Raw genomic sequence first — 12,976 nt, forward strand, 5'->3', positions numbered from 1 at the left:
ACCCAGAGCCCTGACGAACCTCTAATCTTAACGATATTAGCCAAGGGGGCTGGCAGCTGGATCTGCCCTTTGCTGGTACTGTCAGATCAGATAGTTGCTAATTGACCAACGAGTCTCCTTTTGCTGAGCTATTAGCAATGGCACCACAGCAGCTTTCTGACATTAATTATCTGTGAGTTAGCACTGTCTGAAAGCGTAAATAATGGCTTGCCATGATGGCAGGGTGAGCTCAGAGCTCCAGGCACACTGCGGCAGGCTGATGTGACCACCATGGTCTGGTGACCATCACTGGGCCCTGCAGCCAGGAAGGCGTCGGGCAGCACTCAGAACGGCCAGTTCTCCCCCAAAAGCACACAGGGTTTGGTCAGACTGTCACAGTCCAGCGATGCCCTGCTTCCTGGGCCACCTTCATCAAGTGACAACAGTACGAGAAACAACAGGACTCTGTCAAGAGCTAGACTGGCTGGGCTTAGCCCTGGTTTTGAAGCGTTGTCTTACAGCCAATGGAAACATGAAATACAGCAAGAAAAGAGCCTTTGCAGAGCCCACAAGGGATATTCCTCCAGCAGACCATCACCAAAGAGAGAAAAGGATCAAACACAGCAAACCTCAGCACAGGTTCCCTTTCCCGGCAGCTCTAAGACGTTCCCGTTAACCCAGTCACCCTTGGTTAGAGGGCCTGATTGTCCCCACAAAAGCTTCCTCTGAGATTAGCAGAGCTCAACAGTTAGCAAGCAAAGAAGCCGCAACAAAGCAAACAGGCTCCAGGCACTTCACACTGCTGAGAGGGCTGGGATAGGTTTAATACACACTTATCTGCATTTCACACGTGCATTTGCATTTAGCAAACGCTCATCTGAAAGACTCTGAACCCTTGTTTCCTCATTGTAACACAGCTCCTGCACAAAACCCTCAGCCTGGTCCTTCTGGCTCCTCTCCAGGTCTCAGACACTTGCAGTGCTGCCTCCCCCAGAGTCCAGGCACCCCTGGAAGACTTGGAGAGGTTTTCTCCTGCCTGGCCACTGCAAGATGGACGTGGCCTCTATCAACACCTCCCAAGGCAGCATCTGGCAGTCCGAGGGAGGCAGACCAAGCCACTTCATGTGGAGCGGCACCTACCAGTCCCTCCATCCAGAGAGGGGACCGGCTGGATAGTGACGTGAGTTCCTGGTGATGAGGGACAGGGGCTCTCTGAGGGCATCTCCCTCGGCCAGGAGGAGCCAGATTACCTCCCTCCCTCCGGAAGAGACTGATTTGAGACAACGTCTTCATCCCCTTTTTGCATAACGTAATCGATACACGATACAAAGGCTGAGATTAAGTGAGGAATAATTAATTCATTTTCATGGCTTAATCCAAAGGCTAGGCCCCAGATTGTCTGTCTGCAACCACCATTGTGGACGTTGCACAAGGGCCAGCCAGAGGACTCCAGAAACGTGCTTAATGAAGACTCTGTCACTCAGAACCTTGTTTGCATAACACCAGCACAGAATCAGCTGATATTTATGCCAAAGTCGATTTTTTACGTAATAAGACAGAGCCGCGCAGGACACACTCATCCAAGTGGGCAGCATACCGCCTGCCCTGGTGTCACCAGTGTGTCCCCACTGACCCCAGCACCCCCCCAAAACCTCCCGTCCAGGACCATCAGCACCTTCTTGTTGGGCCCTTTCCTTGCCTTGAGCTGGCCCAGCCGCTGGGCACCAGCCGGCCCAGCCTGTGCCAGCACTGCCAGCCCGGGGCTGCCAGTGCCCCTCACTTCTCCCGTCTCGTCCCAGCTCTCTGTGCCAAGCCACATGGCAGGTTCTTTGGGAAGTCACATCCAGGAGGAAACGCAAGCAGTCTCCAACCCACACACATCACTCCTGCCAGAGCCAAGCTCGAACATGGAAAGGATCTGGCTGTCATCCATCCCCCTGCTCTTTGCCTGCATCTGCTGTGTCCCAGGGAGTCTGGAGACTCCTCAGCCTGCCGGGGACAGACAGCGCTGCCTGCAGCACCCTTAACTTTTTTCCTGCTTTCCTGTGGGTGCTGGCACCTTTGGTGTCCCCGAGCTCTGCCACGGTGGCTGTCCCAGGCAACTTTTCTCTATCAGCTTTTTCCATTTCCTGCAGTGATGAACCGGGGTGTCGCAGCCCACGGGGCTGGCTCTGACCGCAGGTCACACACAGGCAGGTAAGAACAGCCCCTTGTGCCCCCGTCACCCCACCCACAGCCCCACGTTTCTGTGGGCTCCTCTCTCTTCTTGGCTTTTCTGCCAGAGGGGAAGTGTCCCCAGTCTGCTGTTTCAGGCCTGCCGTGAGCCTGCTGCTCCAGCTGTGGCTGTCCCCCAGCTGTGGCTGTCCCCAGGCATCGCGAGCAGGATCGTGGCAGTGGTCCCCCCTGTGCTCACCCCTGCATAGCCCTGGCAGGAGCCAGTCCCTGGCACAGCTGTGCCCTCCGGTGTGCATACAGCAAATGTGACAGGGCAAGATGGTCACAGCTGGTGACACTTGTTTTCCAGTCCCTTCGTCTCTGTGACACTTGTCAGCTCCTCTCCTCAGATCTGGGACACTTCACTGTGCCCAGCGGGTGCTGCAGCTCAGAAAGTGTCGGGGGGCAGCCTAAGCCACCAGCAGCACTGCAGCACCAGGAGGGGTCTGCAGAGATCGCCTCCATCCAGAAAATGTGCGAGAGCTTCCAGCATCTGGACTGGTGCTCTTCTGCCACAGCTATGTATGGCACATTAGGTGGTCACAAGGGGCGAGCAGTTCCCAAGGCTTTTTAACTGGGACTAACCTCAGCTTTCCAACTGGGAACACACTGCCAAAAATACAACCAGTCAAACCAGCATTTTCCCGCGGAAGAGGCAAGCGTGCCCACTTTCTGTCTTGCTCAAGTCATGACAGAAGCAACCAGACCTCTTACAAAACCACTACCACGAACCGTTCGTGTACCGTTTTCCCTAGTGCCAACACCCAGCTGCACCCTGCGAGCACCGGCAAGACAAGGATATTGCTAAAGAAGAACAAGAGGCAGAGGAAAAACACTTTCCAACTCCAAAAGGAGCTCCCAGGAAGCCCAGCTGGGGTGTGAAATGGCAGCCTGAGCGGCTGCTCTGGGGCAGGACACAATGACATGGGGCACAGAGATGGCACTGGCCCCCAGGGAGCTGCAGGGACGAGGCGGGGGGACAGTCTGCAGGAGACTTCTTGAAGTTTCCATGGAGGTGGTGTGAACCTTCTGGCTGTGGGACCATGTGAGCTTCCCCTGTCCCCACTCCCCTCGTGTATTTAACCCTGTCCTTGGGAGATGTTACACTCCTGCTCTGTTGAAATAACCAGTGGGTTCAGATGTGAGAAAATGGAGTGTGGTCGGTTTCTGTCCCCTCAGAGCCAATGGCCAGCACCGTGAAACATCATCTCCTCCCTGGGATTTCACCAATTATCCATCTGGGCAAGGCGTGCAGCAAGTTAAACAAGCCAGGCTCATCTTCCGTTGGATGGTGGTGGCTTTGAGGGAATTCAGATCTTTAGCCAAAGGTAGATGGATATGACCTTCTGGAGTGTAACTGTAACAATCTTGCCATTTTTATTCCCTAGTAGTTGAAATATTTCAAAAACTAAATGACCCAAGGTCATTAAACTTTGTAAAGAGATTGCTGCAGGTATTTCCAGACATCTATCAAAAACTAAGTCACCGTGACTGCCTATGACTAGAGGAGAGCACAGATCGGCAAACAGTAAATTGTCCTGTTTTATATCCCTTCGGAATTTTTGCTGAGGTTTCCTAATTTTTCATATCCAATTTGATGACCATATTAATTAAAATTAGAGTTGAATAAGAGGTACCTTTATCCTCTTATCACCCTATCTGATATGAAGAATGAGTCCAACTGTTGAAAAATAGCATGAAGATAGATATCTATATAATGCAGGTTTTTTAAACCAGTTTCTGATTTAAGCTGGGTTATTTTTGGGGACTGCTTCTGCTTGCCTGTGATATTTGGAAAAGACATGCAAAAAGTTTCTGTGTTTTTGCTTTCTCTGTTCATAGCTGCACAAGCTGTGGCTACATAAATATGTGGAGATGCAGGTCTGGGATACCTTCATCTCATTTCTGGTACTCTTTGTGTCTATCACAATATTTATTGTAAGAATAAAAGCAATGCAAACAACGAGATGCTTTTGAGCACAGGTACTGAGCAGACTCCCTCGAGCTCAGAGAGCCAGCGCCCGGTGCCACCTCCCCTGGGCAGGACCAGCGGTGGCAGGGGAAGCACTGCCCGGCTCCTGCTGCAGGGACCTGCGGTTCCACAGAGCTGGGTCCATCCTGCCCTGCCTCCAGCGGGGTTACACCAGGCCACCCTGCCATTCAGTGCTACCCCCACCTCGCCACAGGCACCAGATGTTGATGGACAGAAGTCGAGATTGTTTAAAACGTTGTACATTGCACCAGTACAACATCATACGTTACTTCATGCAAGGGCCAAACAGAGCATCCCTGCTACTCGCTTTGGACAGCAGTGGCATCACTGATGTGCTCTGAGCGACGGGCACGATACAGCGAATAAAATCCTCGTTGGCCAGCGTCCCCATGGGGCCTTCCCAAGCCGGCAGCTCATGTGGTGCGCAGGATGAGGCAGCACATTCAACGCAGGAGCGAGCATCCGCTCCCAGGAGGACCCTGTCTGCAAAGGCGATACAGCCACTCTGCTGCTCATTTTAAAAGTGTGACACAAACTTATATCACAACATTAGATTGGGTTTTCTTGCCATTCTTTTTGCTTTGTTTCACTGAGGGAGAGAAAAAAAACAAACCAAGCCACAGCTAACATGATCAGGGTGCGCACGGTGAGTAGCCCAGAATGCTGTGAAATCACATAAAAGATTTGATCAGAGTCAATATCAGCTGCTGAGATGTAATAGCTTTTGTGATTCTCCTAACAGGATTTTAATTTTATGTTTATTATTTGGGGACTAGCAAAGCGCAGGAAATGCCTGTGTGGTGGTGTGGGCCCCCTTTTCCTCTGTTCTCTGGAAGGCTGGGAAGACTCCAGTGCAAAGCAAGCTGGCTTTCAGTATTTTTAATTTTTGCTTGTGTTCCCCAGGCTTGGCAGGAGAGAGTGAACTTAATTAAAATCAATGGAGAAAAAGAATGGGATAAATCACAATATGAATATTCTCAGTGTCTGTAGGCAAGTGCAGCACGCGGCTCCTGCCTGCATTCACACAGTGACTCCTTCAAGGCACGGAGGAGCCTCCCTGCCCTCCTTTGTCTCCAACAACAGCAGCTCTTTGGAGCATTGCAGCTCCGCTTTGGAGGCTGCTCCCTCCCTCCCTTGCTCGCTCTTTGCCAGGATGGGAGAGGGTTGGAAGCAGCCAGCAAGATGCTTCTGCAGAGTCTGCCAGTGTGCGCTGTGCTGGGCAAACAGCACGTTTCCCTGGTGGCCCCCTCCACCCTGGCTGGCCAGCAGTGCCCCTATGCAGAGGGGTTCCACCCCGGCTTGACAGACCCCAGCTCCGCCGTGGAGGCAGTCGCACAAGCCATTTTTCCTTTCATTCTGCTTTTGGCATTTTCCAGGGGTGAAGGGGAGTTGCCTGATTCTTTTTCTCAATCAGGAAGCTTGCTCTGGAAGTGTGCGCTTCCCACAGCAACATACAGCATCGTCCTTCACTCACCTGCAATCCGGCCACCTGGGGCCCCCCTGCTGCAGAGCAAGAGCCGGGGACAAGCCTGGGACACAAATGGCAGGGGCAAGAGAGGCGCTGGGCCCCAAGGTGGTTCAGCTTTTGCAAGACCCATCAAAGACCATAAACCACCACAGGTCAGAAAATGGAAGCACGAGAATAGGTGAGAGGAGCAGCAGGAAGAGGGGATGCCGGGAGCGAAACTGCCAGACCCAGCACCCTGCTCATCCCCACATGGGCGGTTTAAGGGTAATCTCTGATTGCTTTTCAGAAGCAAATGACAGCTTTTTAGAGTCACCTGCCAATAGATGTTGACGGACTTTAAAGCTTCTACCATGTCTGGCAGAATTTAATTGCCATTTGTAGTATGCTCAGCTCTCCAGCAGGTTAACGCAGTGCCAGGAGTGCCCTACTCCAGACTGAATGGGCTCCACAGCCCCACATCTGCACCCGCAGCACCGTCCAGCCCTCGAACCCAGGGCTGGGGAGGCACCAGGCTGTGCCGGTGGAGCAGCTGCGTCGGAGCATAGTGAGGACAGCCCAGGCAGCCCTGACCCTGGCAGCGCTGTGCAGGAGATTTGATGGGGACACCCAGGAGCTCCTCCCCTGCCGAGAGCACATACTGCATCACTGCTTTGCAGCACCCTGAAGTGCCACTTTTTTAGCTAATTTGGATGCTACAGGCATTACATGGGGCCACAAAGCAGAGAGGTTGGCGACCTGATCCCTGCGGGGCTGGCCGAGTCTCCGCAGCAGCTGGAGGGCAGAGTCCCCACAGCCAGCGGAGAGCCCTCGGCTCGGCATGGACCTGCCGCAGGGAGCCCCACAGCACCGCAGCGGGCCAGGGCAGCCCGTCCTCCTTGCCAGCCTCTGCAGAGTCCCTGCTGTCCTGACCTGCCTCCTGCCGCCCCTGTGAACCCACAACTGGCACCCTACCGGGGCTTGGTCCTCCCACCACATTTAGCTGCTGCCGTAGCCATCATGCATGAGCTACGGGGCTTCCTCTCTCCACGCAGCCAGGGGTTCAGCCTTAATAAAAAAAAAATCATTATTCCATTGTTTAGCACCGCATGCCAATCCCTTCCAGATGAATTAATTTCTTAATCACACTTTTAATGGGGGAGACTGTTAGAGCCCATGCGGGAGTGGTTAATATTAGTACTATTTAACTGTCGAAAGCTTTTCATATCGTAAACCAGGCTCACGGTCGAACAATAAGACTCACAGTTTAATTGGTGGGTAACAGGCCTCCAGGCACTCGTAGCTTATAACGGCTGACAGCAGCAAAGCCACGTGCCAGACCAGCACAGCCGGCTGCTTCTGCAGCCATAGAGTGGCTCTGCCACGTCCCCTGCCCCGACAGCACCCTGTCCCTGCTCCCCCCCAGCACGGCACGGTGGGGTGACCCCCAGAATGAATGCGGGAGGCATTCCCCCCCTCCAGGCTGGACCGCTGCCTGTACGGCGAGTGGGTGTACGGCACAAGCGAGCACTCAGCATGTATGTGGGCTGTTCATGACTGCATTTTTCTTCCAGTCAATCTTTCACAGATTTATGCTGGAGAAATGGGAGCATTAAATATCCCCTTGCTGTAATTCAGCATGCAGCAAGAGATACAGATTTAAATATTTAGTAGCACATAACTGGCTAAAAGCCTCAGCAACATTTTTAAAAATCACTTCTTAATAAAACTGGACTGAAATATTCCCCACAGTTAGAATTTATGGTTGGTAATTGGTGTTCTTGTGATAAATAGGAGTGAATATATATTTATGAACAACAAATATTAATGAAGAAATAATATGGGAGCCCAACTTCAGGCTGTGCAGCTTGCTATTACTCTGCAGTATTCCCTGAGGAATGCTGACATTAGGCAAATACAAAGGCCAGATCAACAGTGCTCTTTGACTGAAAAATACAGGAGAAAGGGAGTGTGGTCCCGGGACACAGAGGCCAGCTCCAGCGGTGGCCGGATTCAATCAGAGTCTCTGCATGCAGCTGTACAGGCAGGCTTGCATCCCATGTGAACTCTGCTCCCTTGGCTGTGTATCAGACACATCGCGTATCTGAGTCGCAGCCTGCAAACACTCCAGCTCTATTGATTCTTATCATAGGTGAGCCATTAATTTGCATGTGTTCCCCCATGATTAAAAACCTGGAGGCAAAGCCCATAGTAACTGCTCCTCTTCTTCTGTCTGATGGCAGGAGGAGATTTATCTCCAGGTGATGATCTTGATTACTGCTTAGGCACAGAGCAAGCAGGAGCAGCATGTTGATTTCTCTTCATTTTTCACCCAGCAGGAGCGCTTTTTAATGCCTGCTGCCTTCTGCACCAGAATCTCGAATTAACACTAGAGCCAGACAGAGGAATCCCAGAGAACACCACCCACCAGCTGGCGGGTCCTCACCTGAGCACAAGAGTGCTCCGAGCCAGCGAGAGGCTCTGCCTGAGCCCGAGCCGGGCAGCGAGGCAGAGGGAAGTGTTTGCAGCATGCTGGGCACCGCTGATATGCCTGCTGGAGCCGAGCAGGGTGATCCAGCCGGCTTCCCAAGGTTCCTGGAGGGCACCAGAGCCCACGGGCAAGGCAGGCACTGACACAATCCCAGGGCACCGGGTTCAGGGAGTTAACTCTGCAGCACAAGCAATCGGAGCAGCCGTCACGTCCCAAGCTTGGCCGTTCCCCTGCCCGCTGCCGAAACTGCCCTCCCGTGGGGGCTGGCACCCTCCACCATGTTCCGGGAGTGCAGAAGAGCCACGCTGTCTGTGAAAGCCGCAGCAGGCAAAGGAAACATTTCTAGCGTTAAATAAAAGAGACATTTTTATTCTGCAATAGAAGCTCTGTGATCTTGGAACACAATTTGCATAAACAGACAATTTGGCTATAAACAATTTCAACATTAACTGGTATTTACATATAGAGCAACTCACTCAAAATACAATTAAAGGCCTTGATGGATTGGAAAATGTCAAAACATTTAAAAGGCTTCAACACACATGTTTGATTTACATCTCCTTGGTCAGACATAAAACTGGAGTTTGTTTACATTTTCTCTGCCGGAGCCCAGAGCACATGGAGATTCTGGCTCCCTGCATCAGCACGTGCAGGGATCGATTCAGCGGCTATTCCTCCACATAGGGAGTCACCTGTGTTTTCTCTAAGAACAAATTTAAAATAAGAAGGCTACGGCTCAGATCCCTAGGCTCACCTCACAGCTGTCTCCTCTCACTCAGTATCCTTAAAGGCATCTGCAGGGCCACTGTTTTTCATATTGTCCAGAAAACAGGGGCTGGAAGGATGCCTTTCATCCTTTAGAAAGACGGAGTTATTCCAGCAGCAGATAAGACCCAGATCTCACCCCAGGATGCCTGAAAACAGAAGGATCCCTAATCAGCAGCTGCTTTTGCCAGTTTGGGCCATAACTTTGCCTGTCCAGAAAAGGCATCTGACTCCTCAGCATTCAACCCAATATCCAAAAACCACCTCTCCTCACTCCCGACTACGTCACCTGCTCAAGAGCTCTTTCCGTCTCCCCACCAAAAAGCTCACTACCCTACACAAAGTGGAAGAGCTCCAGTAACAGAAGAAAGTCCATCTCACCCCAAACAGGCTGCTGCTGCAGGTAGGGCACTGACACAGAAGGTTGGAGATACGTTTCCAACCGCCCTTGGAGGGGAGGTAAAGCACAGCAAGGCCCCCACATCCCAGAAGATGCTCTACCCGAAGGAGAGGTGAGAGAAGGAGCCTTGCTGGCACTGCACACCCCCAGAGCAGAGCTTGCCAGGCAAGAGCTTTGCAGCACAGGAGGGCCGAGCAAGGTGCTGGGAACCAGGCTGCGCGCTACTGTCTGCTTCAGTTTCACACCATCAGAGCTTGTCTGCCCCGGACCAGCAGAGGAAGCAACACAGCCGAGACCGTCCTGACTGCCAGGAGTTAAGGATCCCTGGAAATCTCGCCAGAAACTTAGTATTTTTACCCTCAAGTTCTCTGCCTCTGGCTTTACGCTGAAGTTATCTGATAGCGAGAGGAGTCCTGGAGCTTGAGTTGCTTCCCCAAACCACACCAGCCTAACAAGGCCCCAAACCACATGAGCCTAACAAGGCTCACCTACTGCTGAAATAATAAGCAAGAGCGCTTGTTCTGTCTGTCTGTTCCCAGAACATTTCGAAGGCTGCTCACAGATGTATTTCTTCTCTTCAAGGTCAGATTCCTTAAGGGCTACAGGCTGAACAATTCCGCATACATCCTAAAAATACGGAGCTTTATTTATAAACAGCCTAATATATTTTAAAGGGCGGGCACTCCACATTTTACTTTTTATTGCCACTTATCTTCCATCTCTGCTGCTGTGTTTATCCTCTGCTATGCAAAGGCACGTATCCGCAGCCCTCTGTTGCTGCAAGGCTGACACGGCAGAACACCGGGAGCTCAGTCAAGTGCAGCCCTTGTAATCTGTCAGAGAGCTCACGGAGGAGATCCGCACGCGTCCCGAAATACCACTGAGCATATAAAGCAAAGAAAAACCCATAAGCGATCATTGACCATGGAGCTCAAAGGAGGTAAAGACTGAGAGCTACGCTCGTCAAAACCACAAAATTAGCCTGGGAATGCAGAGCATGAGCAGCTCCAGAAGGGAGCACGCTTTGCTACTGGCAGAGCAACGCCCTTGGCATTGGGAGCTTGTTCAGCTTACAGGGAGCCATTTGCCTTGTAACGCACTTTTACACTTCCCTCCAGGCTACAGCAAGAACCTGACGACCTCTGCGCCCACCTGCGGGGACCGATGCTCGCTGCCCGCTCCAGGTTAACCCAAGCTCAGGCAGCGCACTCTGCAAGCCCCGTGCGGCTTTGCTCGGGAGGCTGAGGCAGCCAGCAGCGCTCGCTCACAGGGCGCAGAAGTTCTGAGACATGGCAGCCAGCTGGAGAAGGGAAAGGTGCCGCTCAGAGAGCCTGCATGGAGGCCGCCCGCTCTGCTCTCCACCGCTCCCGCCTGGGCGATGCTGCTGGAGACGCCCCTCTGCCCGCAGCCCACGGCCAGTTCCCAGCAGCACCAGCAGGTCCTGGGGCTGCACTTGCCCCCCTGCGCCAGCACTCGGCCCCACCAAGGGGCAAGCAGCAGGATGAATTAATCATTTACTCCGCCAAGGTGATCAGCACTGTATTAATTGGGCTTGCAGAGGGTTTTCATCCCCCATTAGTCTGCCACCCAATATCCATTAGCTCCTGGCAGGGTGCAGGGTCTTCCCATTGTAAGTCCTCAGCCTGAGCCCTCCTTCCCAGGCCGTGGTGGAGACCTTCGTTAGAGCTGCTGCTGCTATTGCCCAGCAAGTTGCAAGCTGTAATTTATTACAACACCGCATATGGATGCTCCTTTTTTCCATTTGTCCGCATTAAATAATTATTTAAGCTATATTAGGTATTTATCAAGTAAACTGTCAGCATCTGAAGTTGCCTTATTGTAGCTGGAGATTTAGAGCAGCAATTTGTATGCATCCTGGCCCTTGCATGGAAAAGGCTTTCCTGCAGGCTGAAATTACGATATGAACATGATGTTTTATGAGATACTAGAACTTAACCTCAGAATTTTGGGAGGCGGGAGAAAGGAGGTGACGGGAAGCAGGCTCGACAGGTTGCCTGGCGTAGCAAGTGGCTTCCAGATGTGTTTCTCCTGGAAACTCAGGGGCAGCAGCTGATGGTGGGGCAGCAGCAGACAAACCAGCGCCACTGCCACCCTAGGTTAAGGGCACTGAATGCGACTCTGTAAGGCTCCTCCGGTCCTCCCTCCTGGCTCAGGGCTGGGGGAGTCATCCCCACACTGACCCCAGCCCTCCCATCCCGCATCTCTCCTGGGATCTCAGAGGTCTCCACGAGGGTGCCGCAGCAGTGAACTCGAAGCTCACTGCAAGCCAAGTGCTTCCTCAGAGGGTCCTGCCCACAGCCCCCACCTGTCAGGCAGGATGGGGGGGGTCCTGGGTCATCAAATCTCCCTGGGCAGGGCTGCCTCCAGCTCCACGCAGGGATAGCACCCGCCTGCCCTGGAGGGCCCCTGCACCGCTGGGGTTCACAGCCCACTCATCACCCCAGTGTTCCCATCAGGAGATCCAACACTCCTGACTTGGGACCCAAAATGGGGAGGGAGGCTGTGTGCAGTGACAGCCACCCCTGCCCTCCCGAGCGTGTCCCCTGAAGCCCCAGAAAGGCTGGTGAAGAGGCCTGAGCTGGGAGAAGTGCTGCAACTGCTCCTCTTCCTCACCTCCAGCTTTGGCATTTCTCTCTCCCTCCCCAGCTCTGACAATTTCCACAGCAGGAACTCTGCATGCTGGAAGCTGCATCTTTAATTTCCCAGATGTCTCGAGCTGCTCCTTTCCTTTCCCTCCCTCCCCATCTCTCCTCTTTACTGAGCTGTAGGTGTCTTCCTCCATGCCTTGCCCAAGCTGGACATCCACATGGGGAAACTGAGGAGATGCTGTTTAGAAAAGATGTCAGCTCTTGGCAACCTGCATATTTGAGGGATTTAGTGTCTCTCCGCATGAGCAGCAACTGCAGCAACCTCAGCCACACTCCAGCCATCACCATAACTACAGCCTATGTCAGCCTCTCGCAGCAGGTCTTTCAACAGATTAATTTAAAAGGTTTCAGTTTGGCTGATTGCATCTGATTTTCCCTAAACCACTGTCAGGATGCTGTGGCAAAGCCGTAGTTCTTGTCCTGGCAGCCTCCTCTCACTTCACCAGATGGCTGCCTTGGCAATTGCTCATCAACTGAAGAGGCTCAACACATAGAGTGCACACCAAGCGAGCCCCAGGAGATGGCACAGTGCTCCTTCCCATCCTCAGCTGAAGCTTTGCTCTGTATGGAAGGAGTCAGGAAGGTCTGGGCAGTGCCTCAGTCCCTTGAGGAGGCCTGTCACGGCCATGAAGTCAGTCCTTCTGAAGAAATCATCAGCAGGTGGCTGTTCTCAGAGCAGAGAGGTAAGGAGAGCCCAGAGGAGGGGGCTCACATGGGCAAGGATACTGGGTCCCAGCAGTGCCACCACTCCCTGGTGGGAAGGGAAGGGTGCAGGGGTGCAGCAGAGAACAGCAGCAGAAGTCCTGGTGCCTTGCATACACCCCCAAGCCTGGCATCAGCTCTGGGACAGGGTCCGCGTTTGGGCCTCCTGGAGGTGCCAGTTGCCCCTTTGCTGTAGGGGAGCCTGCACAGGCAAGGGCTGTTGGCCTGCATTTTGCTCAGTGTGTTTCATCTGGTTTGTGTGTCTAAGCATAGCATCCACAAGAGTCACGTACCATTCCACCAAAAGCTTTGACCCGTG

This window comes from Larus michahellis, chromosome 8, assembly GCF_964199755.1.
Source record: "Larus michahellis chromosome 8, bLarMic1.1, whole genome shotgun sequence".
Classification (NCBI taxonomy): Eukaryota; Metazoa; Chordata; class Aves; order Charadriiformes; family Laridae; genus Larus; species Larus michahellis.